The sequence below is a fragment of the Scyliorhinus torazame genome, chromosome 2 (assembly GCF_047496885.1).
Source record: "Scyliorhinus torazame isolate Kashiwa2021f chromosome 2, sScyTor2.1, whole genome shotgun sequence".
Taxonomy (NCBI): Eukaryota; Metazoa; Chordata; class Chondrichthyes; order Carcharhiniformes; family Scyliorhinidae; genus Scyliorhinus; species Scyliorhinus torazame.
Window position 1 is genome coordinate 327353682 of NC_092708.1, and position 19237 is coordinate 327372918.

The 19237-nt window shown below is 47.2% G+C and overlaps 1 protein-coding gene across 3 annotated transcripts in view; it reads right to left on the reverse strand.

The window, feature by feature from the left end:
• Nucleotides 1–19237, reverse strand: part of frmd6 (FERM domain containing 6) — a 191918-nt gene that overhangs the window by 161222 nt on the left and 11459 nt on the right. The window contains exon 2 of one of the 3 annotated variants that reach the window (XM_072489766.1): nt 12404–12608. The exons of the other annotated variants lie outside the window; for them this stretch is intronic. The gene's annotated coding sequence lies outside the window, so the exon portion shown is untranslated. The remainder of the gene's footprint in view (nt 1–12403; nt 12609–19237) is intronic. 3 annotated transcript variants of the gene reach the window in all.

Consider the following 19237-nt stretch of genomic DNA (forward strand, 5'->3'; position numbering starts at 1 on the left):
GTAGGGTCAGTAGGACGGTCTTCCAGACCGTCGCGTTCTCCCTCGCCACCTGCCCGTTTCCCCTGGGGTTATAGCTGGTAGTCCTGCTCGAGGTGATGCCCTTACTGAGCAGGTACTGACGCAGTTAGTCGCTCATGAACGATGAGCCCCTGTCGCCGTGGACATAGCTAGGGAAACCGAGCAGGGTGAAGACACTATGCAGGGCTTTGATGACTGTGGGAGTGGTCATATCGGGGAAGGGAATGGCGAACGGAAAACGGGAGAACTCGTCTATGATGTTCAGGAAGTACGTGTTGCAATTATTGGAGGGGAGGGGCCCTTTGAAATCGATACTAAGGCGTTCAAAGGGCCGGGACGCCTTTACCAGGTGGTCCTTATCTGGTCAATAGAAGTGCGGTTTACACTCCGCACAGGTTTGGCAGTCTCTGGTTACAGCATTTACCTCCTCGCTGGAGTAGGGCAGGTTGCTCGCCTTGATGGTAGTGGGCGAGCCGGGTGACCCCCGGGTGGCAGAGGTCATCGTGGATAGCAAGTAATCGGTCATCTTGCGTGCTGGCGCACGTGCCGCAGGACAGGGCATCTGGGGGCTCGTTGAGCTTCCCAGGACGATATACTATATCATAGTTATAGGTGGAGAGTTCGATCCTCCACCTCAAGATCTTGTCATTCTTGATCTTGCCCCGCTGCGTATTGTCAAACATAAAGGCAACCGATCGTTGGTCGGTGATGAGGGTAAACCTCCTACCAGCGAGGTAGTGCCTCCAGTGCCATACGGCTTCCACGATGGCTTGGGCTTCTTTTTCGACCGACAGTGTCAAATTTCAGAGGTGGTGAGGGTGCGGGAAAAGAACGCTACCGGTCTGCCTGCTTGGTTGAGAATGGCGGCGAGAGCGACCTCTGAGGCATCGCTCTCCACCTGGAAGGGGGCAGACTCGTCCACCGCGCGCATTGCAGCTTTGGCGATGTCCACCTTGATGCAGTTGAAGGCCTGGCGAGACTCGGCTGACAGCGGAAAAATGGTGGCCTTAAATAGTGGGCGGGCTTTATCCGCATACTGGGGGACCCAGTGGGAGTAATAGGAGAAAAATCCAAGGCACCTCTTCAGGGCCTTGGGGCAGTGAGGGAGAGGGAATTGGAGGAGGGGGCGCATACGGTCAGGGTCGGGCCCTAGGACCCCGTTTTCCACGACGTAGCCGAGGATGGCTGGCCTGGTTGTGCGGAAAAGCATTTCTCTTTGTTGTAGGGGAGGTTGAATTTTTGGGCGGTTTGGAGAAATCGGTGGAGGTTGGCGTCGTGATCCTGCTGATCATGGCCGCAGATGGTTACATTGTCCAAGTACGGAAACGTGGCCTGCAGCCCGTACTGGTCCACCATTCGGTCCATTGCTCGTTGGAACACCAAAACCCCGTTTGTGATGCCAAAGGGGACCCGGAGGAAATGGACAAGGCGGCCGTCTGCCTCAAACGCCGTGTAGTGGCGGTCTTCCGGGTGGATTGGGAGCTGGTGATATGCAGACTTCAGATCTACCGTAGAGAACACGCGGTGGTGCGATCTGATTTACCATGTCTGCAATCCAGGGAAGGGGGTACACATCGAGTTGCGTAAACCGGTTAATGGTCTGGCTGTAATCAACCACCATCCGGAACTTTTCCCCAGTCTTGACGACCACCACCTGAGCTCTCCAGGGGCTACTGCTGGCTTCTATGACCTCTTCCCGCAAGAGACGCTGCACCTCGGACCTAATGAACGTCCTGTCCTGCATGCTATACCGCCTGCTTCTGGTGGCTATTGGCTTACAATCGGCGGTGAGGTTTGCAAAGTGGGGGGGGGGGCGGGGGTGTCGATTTTTAGGGTGGCGAGGCTGCATATGGTGAGCGGGGGCAGGGGCCCCCCGAATTTAAGAGTTAGGCTCCTGAGGTTGCACTGAAAACCGAGTCCTAATAGGAGAGGAGCGCAGAGGTCTGGGAGCATATATAGTTTAAAATTAGCGTACTCAGCACCCTGTATCGCTAGGGTTGCAGTAGTGCACCCTTGAATTTGCACCGAATGTGACCCAGAGGCGAGGGAGATAGTTTGTCGCGTCGGGAATATTGGGAGCAAACAATGTCTTACCATGTCCGGGTGAATGAAGCTCTCTGTGCTCCCGGAGTCGAAAAGGCAAGGTGTCTCGTACCCGTTTACCCGGACGGCCATCATGGAGCTCCGGAGGTGCTTCGGTCGCGACTGGTCCAGGGTGACCGGGCTGACCTGGGGGTAGCCAGCGGTGTGATCGGAGGTGCTGTGGCGACCCCGCGATGGCTGCTGTCCATGTCGTTTGTACATCTCGGGCGGTGTAGCAGATGGCGGCCAAGATGGTGGCCGCGTGGGGGAGGATGGCCAAGATGGCGGCCCCCATGAGTCGCACGTGTTGTGCGGAGGCGGACTCGGCAGACACGCTGCCACTTTGCGGGGTCTGCGGGTCTGTGTGTCTGTGGATCGGGTCTGTGAGTTTGAGTTTTTAGACCTGGCCAGGCAGACCTTGGCGAAGTGTCCATTTCGCCCGCAGTTACTACAGTTCGCGTTGCGGGCCGGGCAGTGCTGTCGGGGGTGTTGGGACTGGCCGCAAAAATAGCAGGGCAGCCCCCCATGATGGGCGGGCGGCCGCGCGGCGCAAGCCTGGGGTAGTCTCTGGTCGGGGGCCCACGAGGGGGTCGCCTGGTCGGCCGGGAACGCAGTAAGGCTCTGAAACGCGACCTCCAGAGAGGTAGCTAGTGTTACCGTGTCCTCCAGGTCCTGGGCCCCTTTTTCGAGCAGGCGCTGTCTTACATAGTTTGATCGGACCCCCGCCACGTAAACGTCTCGGATAGCGAGCTCCATATGCTGAGGGGCCGTAATGGCCTGGTAGTTACAGTTGCGCGCGAGGGCTTTGAGGTCGCGTAGGTAGTCATCTAGCGACTCCCCGGGGCGCTGGCGGCGAGTGGTGAAGATGTGTCGCGCATAGACCTCGTTCACGGGCCGTACATATATGCGTTCGAGTAGTGCGAGGGCCTCTGTATAGGACGCGGCGCCGTCGAGCTGGACAGAAATATGATGGCTCACCCGTGCGTGGAGAAGACTCAGTTTCTGTTCATCCGTGACGGATGGCGTAGACGACACGGCGGGTTAGGCCTTGAAGCATCGAAGCCAGTGCGAAAACATTTCTCTCGCCTCCGCGGCCTGTGGATTGAGTTCCAGTCTATCAGGTTTGAGGGCTGATTCCATAGTAGTATTTTAAGCTGATTAAATTGATGCGACCATCAATTCACTGAGAGACAGGTTGAGAAGTAAACCGTGGTTTTAATCAGCTTAGAACTGAGCCTGTCTGTGACCGGTACAACAATGAATGCGGCCCCGCAGGTCAGCTGCCTTTATACTTCCTGTAAGGGGTGGAGCCATTGGCGAGCCTGTACATGCCCCGACATATCCCCCTGTGGGTGAAGCCGTACAATGGCCCATAGGTGGAGCCCACAGGGTTAAACACATAACGTAACACGATACAGCAGTAACATGATATCACAGTGCACTGGTGAATTAACAATAGTTCCATTCACCACAGCTGTGCACGCCACAATGTTGCTTGCCTTCTTCCTAAAATCAAGCCGGCCCACAGGTGGGGGGGGTGGGGGCAGTGGAGATGAATGGGAGGTGAATTAGCACGGGCCAGGAATAGCCCCCCATTTGCAGTGGAATCAGGGAGAGCACTCCTGCTCCTTTTAATTACATATTAAGCCAAGTGAAAAAAAGTGTCCTTAAGTGCCTGTCACGGGGCAGCCTTTTAGAGACAGATTTTCATTAATGAGGTGGAAAATTGGAGTCGGGAAATTTCCTGATTCAGCAGACTTGTCTCCGTATAAATAACCGCTGCCTGCACTATTTTTGTTCCAGGGAGGTGAGAGGGATGATCTCGTCAGACCCAAACACTCAGGAAGCAGTTCAGAGGTGCACTAGTGCCAACACAGGATGGTTAGAAGGCCTGTCTCAGTTGTATTAAAGACTGTTCGGCTCTCTAGCCCTTACCCCTCACCGCCATTCCCTCTCCATGCCCCACTCATATCTCCCATACCTCCTGCATCCTCCATGCCCATTCACCAAGTATGCATTATGTATAGAACCAATGAGCCACATAATAACAATGGCAAATCTGAAATCCTCAAGAAAAAAACACCCATTCAAAAATGGGCTTTGAAAAACGATGCTCTTACAAAATGCCATCAGTCACTACCATTCCTGGTTTCAATAACTTCACACTTGTTCATTTTGACCAATATACAGACGTGAAAAAAACAGATCAAAGCAAGGGCTTATTATTATTTCATAAAGATGTCAATTAGTCAAGGCTAACATTCCACTTCAGCTTATCCACTAAAGAGTCTTAGCACTCAGCTAAGCGTTCACAATGAGGCCATATGCATCAATAAAAACAGGTCGCCTCATTATGAATGCTTGGCTGAGTTACAAAACATCACAAAGTGTAACATTTATAAGTTCAACAACCATATAACTGAGGAAAATAAAGACCTTAAATATAGGCAGCAGTGTAGTCATTCATGATTGGGTAATTAGTGCAACAAATTTGCACAGGTGGATTCTTATCAAATGTGAACCTAGGAAATTATAATGGGAAAATGTTGACACAGAAGTGGAACAAAAATGAAACAGAAAGTCAAATACTCCAGGCTTACGGTATAAGCAGATGCAGGATTTGGATTATTCTAGATACAGTAAGTAACCGCATTCAATACATGACGTCTATATGTTAGACCACAAACCTCACTTTTCCTATCCAGGAAATCATTTCATTACTACGCTTTGCTTTTTGCCTTCCATGCACGCCAATATCCACATGGCCCCAACCCACTTAATTTCTGCTATTTTCCTTCCCTTAAATATACAGATGTTGTGTACTATCAAATACTTTTTCAAGTTTTCAAGTCCCATTCATCATATTCAGTGAATCTCCTTCGCCATTATTTTCTTTTTTCTTCAAAGAATTCTATAATATTGGTGAATCACTGCCTGCCTTTTAGAGATCCTGACTGCTTCTCCAAGTGCTATTTTAGGCGCTAGTCGTTCACAAACAAGTGAAGAAAGAATGACAGATAATTTTGCAGTTCATCCAGTCATTTTTTGTTTTTGGAAGAGGCCAATTAAATGTGCCACCCTCTAAATTTGCTTTCTGTAGAGTATTACCAACATTATGGCTAATTATTTCTTCCTTGGTCTCCTCAGGATGACTGGGTATAAATAATGAAGTCCAAGTGACCTGTCGCCTTAATTTTAGTAACTTCTCTGGTACTACTTTTCTAATATCACACCCTCTGTGAAAACGGAGGATCATACTCACAATGGGCAGGACTTTCCACACTACCTGCCGCGCGACACCCTGCCATTGGCCAGCCGAGAGATCTTCTGGTCCTTCCGTCGTCAACGGGGTTTCCCGTTGAATGCACCCCTCACCGCCAGGAAACCCGTGGCAGGGGTGTGCAGTCGGGGGTTCCGGCCAATAGTTTTGCCAATCCTTCACTTACAAGCTTCTTTCCTCTCTGATCCTTCTCCTCTTACAGAAAGCCATTTTATTATTTTGATTTTTTTTTATTTGTTATTATTTGCTTGGCTTTCCTAAATTATTTACTCTGCCGTGCAAGTAATGTTTTTGTTTAAATTTCCCATTTGATCCAAACTCTCCATTTATCCTATGGAACCTCAACTTTCAATTCATTCTCCTTTTCTGGTATATATTTGACTTTTATCTTTTCCATTTCCTATTTAATTATTTCCCATTGCAGAACTACAATCCAATTTTAATTTTTTCCCCCTCGGTTTCTATTCCCTGGAATGTTTTGCCAATCAGCACCCTTGCCTTCATTGTTTTTATATTCTTAGACTTAGACGAATTATAATTTTGCCCTTGGTTCCAAAATGTCCTTACTTTCCCTGTCTCATTTCCATTCTTGTCAAAGAAGCAACATGTTAACTGAGAAAACAATCCTTTGAACAGACTGTAGAAAATCTCACCTTTCATTCTCCCCGTATCAGTCTATTTCTGATTAATTAAAATCTCCAAAAATGATAACCTTCTCAATGCCTGCTGCTCCAATTTGTTTAAACATTCCATCCTTAGCTCCTTTCTACTGTTTTGAGGCAAATAAGATGTCCCATGATTTTAACCACTCTCTTGCTGACCCTCAGCTGAGTCCAAAGGCACCTTTGTAGACAATTTTTCTATTTAGTCATGATAGTGTCTCCCTGAATTTCAAAATGTTACATACCCAAATATGTTTGATGGAAATCTTAACCCAACTATAGCCATGTTTTTTATTAAAATACATAATTTACCGACACTATGGCATAATTTATGAGTCTGGTGCCCCAAGATGTTTTTTTAAAAATATTCTGTGCATTAGTGTGCATTCATTTTGATTTGTATTTGTGGGATTTTTCAAATCTTTCATTTTTTCCCTTTCCATATCCAGACTTCTATTATCTTGCCTTGTTAACCACGTTTAATGCTTCCACCACCTTGTTATCCACACACCCAAGAGATCATTTTCCAAGTTTGTTTGGAAAATTATAGTAAAATTGAATGCATTCTGCACTTGGATTACCAATATATGCTATCCACAGACAAGCCCCCTCCCCAAAATGAAGAATCATTAAAATATCCATCTAATGATTCCTTTCTCTTGCAAGCGGTAGACTCTGCCGTCTTTCTTTACAAGACTGTCGGTAATGCAAATCATTAGCCAAAATCCACAAAGGCCCATGGGCATATCTGTCCATTAGAGAGAGACAATTGTTTATGCAGTTTGAGGCACACCACTCCACATCAAACATGGGGCAAAATAAGGAGGCAGGCCTTCATGAACTGTGACAATTGAAAAGGCTGGATTTTGCTCACCACAGGCAAGCAATGACATACACCGCCAACCTGGAAGAAAGTCATAGTCATAGAGTTCTATAGCACAGAATGAGGCCCTTCAACCCATCGTGTCTATGCAAGCCATCAAGCACCTAGCTATTCAAATCCCATTTTTCAATACTTGGTCCGCAGCCTTGTATGTTATGGCATTTGAAATGCTTATCTAAATGCTTCTTGAATGTTGTGAGGGTTCCCTCCTCTACCATCCTTTCAGGCAGCGAGTTCCAGATTCCCACCATCCTCTGGGAGAAAAAAAGTGTTTCCTCACATCCCCTCTAAATCTCTTGTTCCTTACCTTAAATCTATGCCCCCTGGTTATTGACCCCTCTACTAAGGGGAAAGGTTTCTTCCTATCTACCCTATCTATATCCCTCATAATTTTCTACACCTCGATGAGGACCCACCATCAGCCTTCTCTGCTCTGAGGAAACAACCCAAGCCTGTCCAGCCTCTCTTCATAGCTGAACGGTCCAGCCCAGGCAACGTCCTGGTGAATGTCCTCTGCACCCTCTCCAGTGCAATCACATCCTTCCTATCATGTGGCAACGAGAACTGCACACAGTACTCTCGCTGTAGCCCAACAAGCATTTTGTACAGCTCTATAATAACCTCCCTGCTCTAAAGATCTATGCCTCGCTAACAAAGGTAAATATCCCATATGCCTTCCTAGCCACATTATCCTGCTACCTTCAATGATCTTTGGACATGCACCCCAAGGTCCCTCTGATCCTCTATACTTCCTCGCATTCTACCATTCATTATGTATTCTCTTGCCTCGTTAGTGCTCCTAAAATGCATCACCTCACATTTTCAGGGTTAAATTCCAGGTGCCACTGTTCTGCCCATCTGACCAGCTCGTCTATATTATTCTGTAATTTAAGACTGTCCTCCTCGCTATTTTCCACCAATTTTCGTGTCATCTGCGAAGCGACCGATCATACCCCAACATTCACGTGTAGATCATTAATGTTAATGTAGCTGCCAGGGAGATCTAGCAATCTCAGTTGTGTGGTTTTCCAGTTTCGCAAAGGTAGCTTAAACTCTGTGCCAAATCAAGGGGATCTCCAGGCACCTGGCAGCAGTGACGTCAACAAGCAGGGTTAGGTAATAGTCACAGTGAAGTATTCTCACACTCAGCATTAAAGAACGTTAAGAGCACTGATCATTCTTCAGGTCAAATAGTCAGACAGTAGAATAAATGATTGTTATTTGGAATAAGATAGAAGTTAAAATACAATTATATCGAAGCAAAGTTAGAATATGGAATTTATCATAATAGAGTAAAACGACTTTCCACAAATACAAAATTAACAATTCAAGGCCAGTGAATATATTTGGATATTTGGCAGTAATTATGAAGTGAGAATACTTGGTACAAATCCAGTTACGCCTCATTCAACAAGCTGTAATTTTCCAAGGGTATTTACAGTGAAGCTAACTCGCAGAATAGTGAAAGCTTTCATCAACTCACTAATTGCTTTGGAACTGCATACGGTGAGTGCCTCAACAGATTACCCTCTGGAGAAGAATAGAAATACTGAAAGCAACTTCTGGATTTTGTGTTATTCTGCACATATGTGGACTCCTGAAGTTGTCGTCAGTTTCAGTGGAGTGACAATGGCCAATGCTGACAGTTTCATTGTCATTACCACCACAAAATCCAGGTCTATATATTGTGTGTGGCTTTTTTAATGTATCTGGTTCACACTAAGTGACACATGTCATCAGTGGTAATAATCAATCGCACGTTATTTTAATTTAGGTCCCTGGGAAGTGAAAGTATCACTGAGTCTGAAAGTAAAACAAACTGCAGATCTTCCTCTTTATTACCTTAAGGGAGAGAAACAAAGTTAACATTTCAAGTCGAATATGGCTTGTTTTCAGATCCTTGGCTCTATAGAATCAAATTCGGCTCAAAACGTTAACTATCTGTTCCGCTCTCCGCTAATGCTGCTAAACCTGCTGAGTATTTCCAGCATTTTCAGTTTTTATTTTGAATGTCCAGCATCTGCAATATTTTGTTTTTATCTTAAATTTCCTGTAATTTTGTTTTAGAGCCACAAAATGATTTCTCATTGCAACTGTTGCAGAGAATTCACAATCCTTCACATTTTGCAATTAATCTTAATTCAGTCTTGCACACTAACAAGTTTCTTATCTTAAATGAGGAGCTAGTTGGTAGTGCCTCCAAAATGGTGGAGAACATCTTTCTGCCCGGTGCCTGATATTCCTGCAGCAGTTTGTTGAGGCAGGGTGGGGGTTGTCTCAGATGAGGGAGCCCAGTCAAACAACTAATTTGCATAACTAGATTGGGGTCCAACATGAGCAATAACAATCTGACTGCATGACTTCTGTTGGAGGCCATGAAGTAGGTGGTCGGACAAAAGGTGGCTCCTGCCCGAGGACTTGATTTCTGGCCCTTTTGCCCATCTAGTGGGTGCTGTGCAGGTGAAAAAGTGATATAGTGGAAGAGTTAGGATTTCTCCTCCAGTGTGGGATGTCTACAAGTTCCAAAACGAGGAGTGAGTCGAGTAAAGGGCTCTCTTCGGACTCAGAAGACACGTGTGACGCAGGAGGGGGAAACATGGCCAAGGGGCCTGTGGCATCATTGCCAACTCAGTGGATGACTGAGAAGTTGGTGGAGTTTCTGACGGGAGGGTTTAAATGGCAAAGGCAGCCGGTCACAGACGATCTGGCAAAAGTGACCAAGCCAATTCGAGCAACTCTGGAAAGGGAGGAGCAGCGGTTGGAGGCGCAGAGTTTGGCAATCCAGAAGGTGGAGGACACGATCTAAGATCATGGGGATCTGATTAACTCCTTGGAGAAAGTGGTGAGGGTGATGGCAGAGGGGCAAAAAATAATGAAGACCAAGATCGACGACCTGGAGAATTGCTCCAGATGACAAAATCGGAGGATTGTTGGGCATAGAATGAGCGAAGGCCACAGAGTATGTGGCGAAGATGTGCAAGCAGCTGGTGGAGGAAGAGGGTCTTTGCACTCCCTCCTGAAGTGGACAGGGCCCATGAGATGCTAAGGAAGAAGCACAGGTCTGGGAGCTGCCACGGGTGATCATAGTCCAACTTTACAGGTACTGGGGCGGTATGGGTTTGGACCTAGGTTCATTTCTTGGATCAGATTGTTGTGCAAGGCCCCCACTGCAAGCATTCGTACCAACGCATTACGCTCCAGGTACTTTCGACTGTATAGGGGAACAAGGCAGAGATGCCCAATTTCCCCATTACCTTTTGCATTGGCAATTGAACCACTGGCTATTGCACTGAGGTAATCCACAGAGTGGAATGGTATAAAGAGGGGAAATATGGAGCATCGAGTATCCCTATATGCAGATGAGTTATTGTTGGATGTAACAGACCCTCTCTCTGGTGTGGGAAAGATCATGGAGATATTGGGCGGGAATTACCGGCTGCTCACACCGAAGGAAATTCCTTCCCACGCCGGGCACAGGTGTCCCGGCGGCGAGGGGTGCTGTCAGCGGGAAATTCTGGACCGGTAGATCCCACTGGCAGGCCGCCTCCCCGCTGAAAAACACACGGCGGGGTGGTCAGTAAATCCTGCCCATCAAGTAAGTTTGGTTCCTTTTTGGGATATAAACTCAACTTGGGGAAGAGCAATATGTTCCCAGTTAAATTTCAGGGAGAGAGTGCGGGTCTGAAAAAAGTGCCATTTCGGCTGACCAGAGCGCGTTTTAGATATTTGAGAATACTGGGCATTGTTGCACAAGTTAAATCTGGCCGGTATGGTAGAAGGGGAGAAGGGGGGTTTGAAAAGGTGGGATGCTCTCCCGTTATTGTTAGCACAAAGTGTTTAAACGGTGAAATTGATGGCCTTTAGAAAATTCTTATTTAGATCCCAGAGTCTCCTGATCTTTTTTACGTAAAAATGTTTTTGTGCCGGTTAACTGGCTGGTTTCGACCTTTGTATGGGCAGGCAACACACCTCGGGTTCAGAGAGCGTTTTTGCAAAGGGATAAGCAGTCAGGCAGTTGCCGTTGCCTAATTTTAGGAATTCTACTGGACGGCAAATATCGAGAAGGTTCGGAAATGGATCGCGGAGAAAGGTCTGGGGGCAGATAGACTTCCTATACAGGGTCGTATTGGAGGGCATTGGTGATGGCTCCTCTTCCGTTCTGGCTGAAGATTGTTGCGAATGCTTCAGTCTCATCTCTTGCACTGATGTGCTGGGCAACTCCATGATTCAGGATGGCGATATTTGTGGAGCTTCCTCCTCCACGGTGTTGGTTAATTGTCCACCATCATTCACAACCAATGTTTGTGGAATTGCTTAGCTCTGTCTATTGCTGCTGCTTATTCTGTTTGGCATGCAACAGTCCGGTGTTGTAGCTTCATCAGGTTGACACCTCGTTTTTAGGTATGCCTGGTGTTGCTCCTGGCAGGCCTACTTGCACTCTTCATTGGACCAGGATTGATCCCCAAGCTTGATGGCAATGGGAGAGTGGGGGACATAGCGGGAAATGAGGTTACAGATTTTGGTGGAGTACAATTCTGCTGCTACGGAAGGCCCACAGCGCCGCATGGGTGCACAGTCTCGAATTATATAGAACAGCAGTCCCAGGCCAGCAGGCTGCCCCAGGGTTGTCATTACGTGCATGAAGCCTGCTGGGCAGAACAAAATGGACCAGGCCTCCTGTCAGTTCGACTGAAAACTGCCCAGAGGGAAAAGCAAGTTTTATGATACATGTCAGAATAGATGGTGCAGAATTGAGAACAGGATTACACTTTAATCCAGGACTCATCCACAAACGTTTCAAGCTTTGACTTTGTGGTTGATAACTGCTTTTGAACCCCCTCAGTTGAATGCTATCCCTAATACTGACGTTGTAAGCAATCCATAACCTGGATTTTCAGCTTGGGCCAAATCCAGAGCAGAATTATGGCAGGGTGCAAGTCACACCCGTCTAACAAGAAGTGGGCTGACCCTGAAGTAATTTCCAGGGCTGAGCCTAATTTTAACATTCTTAGTGAGTTCACAACATTAGGAACATTGGTTACTGGGAGCTTGCCATTCAGGGTGGGAACCTACGTGTTCCTGCAAGTTTTAAAGGCCTGCAGCAACTTAAAGGAGACACCATACCTAATGCTGTTTTGGCAGCCGTTGAAAAACCTTGCTCTGCGAGAATATCTGTGCAGTCTGCAGGATGGCAGGCAGTCCCACAATTCACCGGTGAAGCCAACGTTTGCACAAAGTTAAGTGGGGAACAGTATTTGGTAAGGAGTAGTGCACAAGCCAAAGGGGAGTGGTACAACAGCGATGTTAGGAGATGGTCAGGCCAGTCAGTGTCAAGATCCCCCCCCCCGCCACATGCATGATAACTCATTATGTGAATTTTACCAGGTTAGGCCAAGTAAGACGTGTCAGCCATTCCTTCTATAAAGATACCGCGCTAAGCATTCGATTCACCGCAGGGGTCATTTTAATCCTACTCACCTTGCATTAACACAAGAGCACAAGAGATGGGAGGAGTAGGCTATTTTGCCCTTCAAGCCTGCTCTGCTGTTCGATAAGATCATGGCTGGGCTGATTTTGGCCTCAACTCCACTTCTCTGTCTGCCTCCCATAACCATTGACTCCCTCGTCGATCAAAATATCCAACTCAGCCTTGAATATATCCAATGATCCAGCCTCCACTGTTCTGTGGGGAAGAGAATTCCACAGATTGACAACCCTCAGAGAAAAGGTTCCTCCTCACGTTGGTCTTAAAAGGGAGACCCCGAGTTTTTAAACTGTGTCCCCAAGTTCTAGTCTCTGCCGCAAGGGGAAACATTCTCTGAGGGCACAATCTTCCAGCCACGCTGCGCCGGAAAAGCAACTCGGTGTGGCGCAGTGTAGCTGGTGAAAGCCGGGAGATCCCGTTCCCGGGATTCATCTGACACACACCTTGCGAGATTGATCTCACGAGATGTTGCAAGGGGAATACCGCCCATCACTTTTTGGCAAATCTGCATATTAGAGCGAGGCAGTTAGCCTTACTCTAATGTACAGATTCCCAATGCACCCAAGGCTTTGGGATTCAATCCCTTTGCCTCGGAGACATCGGGTGAGCACCGTTTGGTACTGGTCTCCCCAAACAGGGACAAGACGGAACAGTACTCGTGGGGGTCTCAGAGTGGATCGGAGGACCCCAGCTTCATGCATTTTCATAGAATTTACAGTGTAGAAGGAGGCCATTCGGCCCATTGAGTCTGCACCGGACCTTGGGAAAAGCACCATATGTAAGCCCACACCTCCACTGTATCCCCGTAAACCAGTAACCCCACCTAACCTAGGGGCACTTTATCATGGCCAATCTACCTAACCTGCACATATTTGAACTGTGGGAGGAAACCGGAGCACCCGGAGGAAACCCACGCAGACACGGGGAGAATGTGCAAACTCCACACAGTCACCCAAGCCGGGAATCGAGCCTGGGACCCTGGAGCTGTGAAGCACCGGTGTTAACCACTGTGCTACCATGCCAGCCCAGGGTGATGCCCGGGCACTGCTGATGCCAGACTGGTACCTTGGCAGTGCCACCACTATGGTGCCAGGTTGGCACTGCGAAGGTGCCAAGCTGGCATTTTGTGCACGCGCGCGATTGGGCCGGGGTTGCCCACCGTGGGTGTTAGAAGGTGCGGGAGGGCTGGAGGACCCTCCCATATTGCGTTTGGGCTGGTTGGGGGGGGGGGGGGGGATTTTATTTGCGGGCCTCAGAGATCGCGACGCCATTTAAAAATGACATCCCGATCTCTCGCTACAACGGGCAGTTCCAGCGAGCAGAGCTCCCCGTTGTAAAAAATGGGGCTATGTGCGGCCTTGGCATTACCTGTTCAGGTCCCTTATCCAACATGAGTAGCGTTGAATAGCCACGTGTTTCTCGGCTAAACGCGCTCACTAGGGGACTTTGTTCCCTTTTGGGAAGATCGGGCCATGAGCATCCACTCTACCAAGTCACCCTCAGGACCTAGCATATTTTAATATGGTCGCCTCACAAGTCTTCTAAATACGAATGGGTATAAGTTCAACATGCTCAATCTTTCCTCCTCAAATAACTCCTTCATTGCAGGAATCAGTGTCTGAACTACTATATTTTCTTAAGGAAACGAAAGCATACCCAGTACTCCAGATTCAGTCTCAATAAGGCCCTATATAATTGCAGCAACACTTCCATACTTTTATTCTTGATTCCCCTCTTAATAAACAGCAACATTCCATTTGCCTTCCTAATCATTTGCTCTGCCTGCATATGAACATTTTGTGATTCATGTATCAAGGCACCCAAATCCCTCTGTACCGTAGAGGTATATAATTTCTCTCCATTTAAATATGCTGCTTTTCTATTCTTCCTGCCAAAGTGGACAACACACATATTTCCACATTATACCCCATCTGCCAAATGTTTGCCCACTCACTTAACCCATCTAAATCTCTTTGTAGATTCATACGTTCGCTTCACAACTTATTTTACTTTCTATCTTTGTGTCACCGGCATCCATTCCTTCATCCAAGTCATTGATACAGATTGTAAACAGTTGAGGCCCCAGCACTGATCCCTGTAGCAGTTCACTAATTATAGCTTGCCAATCCGAAAGTGGCCCATTCTCGGTTTCTTGTTAGTGAATCAATCCTCTATCCATGTTAATAGGTTACACCCTACATCATGAGCTCTTATTTTGTGTCCCATCCATTGACTTTGTCTACACCACCCACTGTCTTGGGAAAGCAGGCAGCATAATAAAAGATCCTTCCCACCCGGCTAACTCACTCTTCCAACTTCTTCCATCGGGCAGGAGATACAAATGTCTGAGAACATGCACTAACAGATTCACAAACAGCTTTTCCCTGCTGTTACCAGACTCCTAAACGACCCTGGACTGATCTGATCTCTTCACGTCTTCTCTACCGAGTAGTACTACACTCCTGTATGCTTCACCGGATGCCTGTGTCTGTGTATTTACATTGTGTATTTTATGTTTGCCCTATTATGTATATTTTTTTCATGTACGGAATGATCTGTCTAAGCTGCATGCAGAACAACACTTTCACTGTACCTTGGTACAAATGACAATAATCAAATCCAATCCAATCCAATGTGGCACCTTATGAAATGCCTTTTGGAAATCAAAGTAAAGCGATAAGTGGGTGGTTAAATACATCGGGTTAGTTACTTGCCCTGAAACCACTAGGATCCCAGCATCTGAGTGCTTAACCGTAGTCTCTTGAGCAGGTGCCTTGGACAACTCTCCAATGTCAATAGGGTCATTCCTTACATGCAGATGTCAGCCCGAGGATATCATTGGGTCCCACCTGCAATTTTAACTCTAACCTGAAGGAAAATGGCATGGAGGCTTTCTGCACAGGCAAGATAGAAGAATATCAATCCCAGAACAGGTAAAAAAAAATTCTTTCCTATGTGGAGGACAAGAAGAGCAAGAGTAGAAAAAAAAAGTCCCCAAGGTGCTTCATGACGAAGTAAGCAGACAAAAATAGACATCGAGACAAAGGAGGAGATATTAGTAGAGGTGATCAAACGTTTGGTCAAAAGAGGGATTTTAAAGACAGCTTCAAAGTACAAAAGGGAGATGGTGAAAAGGAACATCAGCAAGAGTAGGTACGACATTATGCAGATTAGGGTACAACATGCAGATTGCCATACAACCTGAAGGCTTCTCAATTCACTGAGCGGACCGCACCGCGTCATCAGGCAAAGCGAAGGGTGGAGGGGTTTGCCTCCTCATCAGCTCCTCCTGGTGGTTGGATATGGCGACCCTGGCGACCTACTGCTCCCCGGACCTGGAATACCTGACCGTGAAGTGCCGCCAATATTATCTTCCACATGAGTTCACTTCCTATTTATTGACTACAGCTCCGCCTTCAACACCATAATCCCAGCCAAGCTCATATCAAAGCTCCAAAACCTAGGACTTGACTCCCCACTCTGCAACTGGATCCTCGATTTCCTGACAACAGACCACAATCAGTAAGAATGAACAACAACACCTCCTCCACAATAGTCCTCAATACCAGGGCCCCGCACGGCTGCGTACTTAGTCCCCTACTCTACTCCCTGTACACACATGACAGCGTGGCAAAATTTGGTTCCAACTCCATCAACAAGTTTGCTGACAATATGACCATAGTGGGCCGGATCTCGAAAAATGACGAGTCAGAATACAGGAGGGAGATTGAGAACCTAGTGGAGTGGTACATTGACAATAATCTCTCCCTCAATGCCAGCAAAACTAAAGAGCTGGTCATTGACTTCAGGAAGCAAATTACCGTACACACCCCTGTCAGCATCAACGGGGCCGAGGTGGAGATGGTTAGCAGTTTCAAATTCCTAGGGGTGCACATCTCCAAAAATCTGCCCTGTTCCACCCACGTTGACGCTACCACCAAGAAAGCACAACAGTGCCTATACTTCCTCAGGAAACTAAGGAAATTTGGCATGTCCTCATTAACCCTTACCAACTTTTACAGATGCACCATATCTGGCTGCATCTGGCTGCATCACAGCCTGGTATGGCAACTGCTCAGCCCAGGACCGCAAGAAACTTCAGAGAATCGTGAACATCGCCCAGTCCATCACACGAACCTGCCTCCCATCCATTGACTCCATCTACACCTCCCACTGCCTGGGGAAAGCGTGCAGCATAATCAAAGACCCCTCCCACCCGGCTTACTCACTCTTCCAACTTCTTCCATTGGGCAGGAGATCCAGAAGTCTGAGAACACGCACAGACTCAAAAACAGCTTCTTCCCCGCTGTTACCAGATTCCTAAATGACCCTCTTATGGACTGACCTCATTAACACTACACCCCTGTATGCTTCACCCGATGCCGTTGCTTATGTAGTTACATTGTATACCTTGTGTTGCCCTATTATGTATTTTCTTTTATTCCCTTTTCTTCATGTACTTACTGATCTGTTGAGCTGCTCGCAGAAAAATACTTTTCACTGTACCTCGGTACACGTGACAATAAACAAATCCAATCCAATCCAATCCAAGGAACATCCTTTTGGATGGCCTGAACATAGAACATAGAACATTATAGCGCAGTACAGGCCCTTCGCTCCTCGATGTTGCGCCAACCTGTGAAACCACTCTAAAGCCCATCTACACTATTCCCTTATCGTCCATATGTCTATCCAATGACCATTTGAATGCCCTTAGTCTTGGCGAGTCCACTACTGTTGCAGGCAGGGCATTCCACGCCCTTACTACTCTCTGAGTAAAGAACCTACCTCTGACATCTGTCTTATATCTATCTCCCCTCAATTTAAAGCTATGTCCCCACGTGCTAGACATCACCATCCGAGGAAAAAGGCTCTCACTGTCCACCCTATCCAATCCTCTGATCATCTTGTATGCCTCAATTAAGTCACCTCTTAACCTTCTTCTCTCTAACGAAAACAGCCTCAAGTCCCTCAGCCTTTCCTCATAAGATCTTCCCTCCATTCCAGGCAACATTCTGGTAAATCTCCTCTGCATCCTTTCCAATGCTTCCACATCCTTCCTATAATGCGGCGACCAGAATTGCACGCAATACTCCAAATGCGGCCGCACCAGAGTTTTGTACAGCTGCAACATGACCTCATGGCTCCGAAACTCAATCCCTCTACCAATAAAAGCTAACACACCGTACACCTTCTTAACAACCCTCTCAACCTGGGTGGCAACTTTCAGGGATCTATGTACATGGACACCGAGATCTCTCTGCTCATCCACACTGCCAAGAATCTTGCCATTAGCCCAGTACTCAGTCTTCCTGTTATTCCTTCCAAAATGAATCACCTCACACTTTTCTGCATTAAACTCCATTTGCCACCTCTCAGCCCAGCGCTGCAGCTTATCTATGTCCCTCTGTAACTTGTAACATCCTTCCGCACTGTCCACAACTCCACCGACTTTAGTGTTATCTGCAAATTTACTCACCCATCCTTCTACGCCCTCCTCCAGATCATTTATAAAAATGACAAACAGCAGTGGCCCCAAAACAGATCCTTGTGGTACACCACTAGTAACTGGACCCCAGTCTGAACATTTCCCATCAATCACCACCCTTTGTCTTCTTCCAGCTAGCCAATTTCTGATCCAAATTGCTAAATCACACTGAAGTTTATGGAGGATGCAGAATGGTAAACTTGCTGGGAAAGCATTGGAGAAACAAAGGCAGGGGTGAGGTATGGCCGACAGATGGGCTGAAGGAGGAGCCAGAGTGGGACGTTGTTAGAGGTGAAAGTAGGCAACCTTTGTGATTGAGAGTGCTTGCAGTCAAGAGTTCAGCTCAGGATGGAGTAGGATGCGGAGACTGTAAAGATCCTGGCTCGCCCTGAGACCATCACTCATATTGTTGGCTTTATGTTGATGATACCTGTACTTCGCTGTTTTTTGTGGTAACCAAAAAGGAATTTGGTTTTCGAAGATCAAGCTGTACAATATGGAGAAATTCAACTGAGATCTTCAAATAAAAATGTACAAATAATCCAAAGTAGGGGAGAGTTCCACTACCAATCTGCTAGTTTGAGAATTTACTTTTTTTTCATAAATGAATTCAATCTAGAAATAACAATATACTATCAATTGGGGCGATTCAGCGACCTCGGCGTGCCGACTTGGTGTTGGGACGAGGCCACTGAATCTCGCAAACAGCCTCTGGCGAGATTTGTGACACTCGAAAATCCTCGCGAGATTGAGCAAAATCTCTAGAAACGTCACAATCTGGATCTTGCCCTCACTGGGCGTGAGCCAGATCTGCCCATTTATTTATTTTTAAACGGGTTTTATTCCAAACATATTCAAAAGTACAAAAACACGAATAAGCCGGAGAGCATTCTCCATATCTCACGATTTAAAGTTTGTACAAGTTTGTTTCCCCTTTTCACCCCCCCTCCCCGCCACCCACGACGAACAATTCCTCAAACATGGTTGTGAACATTCCCCACCATGTCTCAAAACCCTCCACTAATCTCCTCAATTCAAACTTAATCTTCTCCAAAAGGACAAAGTCGTACAGGTCCCCCAGCCAGGCCGCCAGCCTCGGCGGCGTGGTCGACCGCCATTCCAGCAAAATCCTTTGGCGGGCGACTAGAGAGGTGACGGCCGCCACATCAGCCTTCTTCCCCTCCATCAACTCCAGTGTTTCCACTACCCCAAAAATCACCGCCATAGGGTCTGGCTCAGTCTCTACCTCCACAATCTTTGATAGTGTCCCGAACACTCCCGGCCAGTATCTCTACAACTTCTCACATCCCGAGAATATATGCATGTGGTTCGCTGGTCC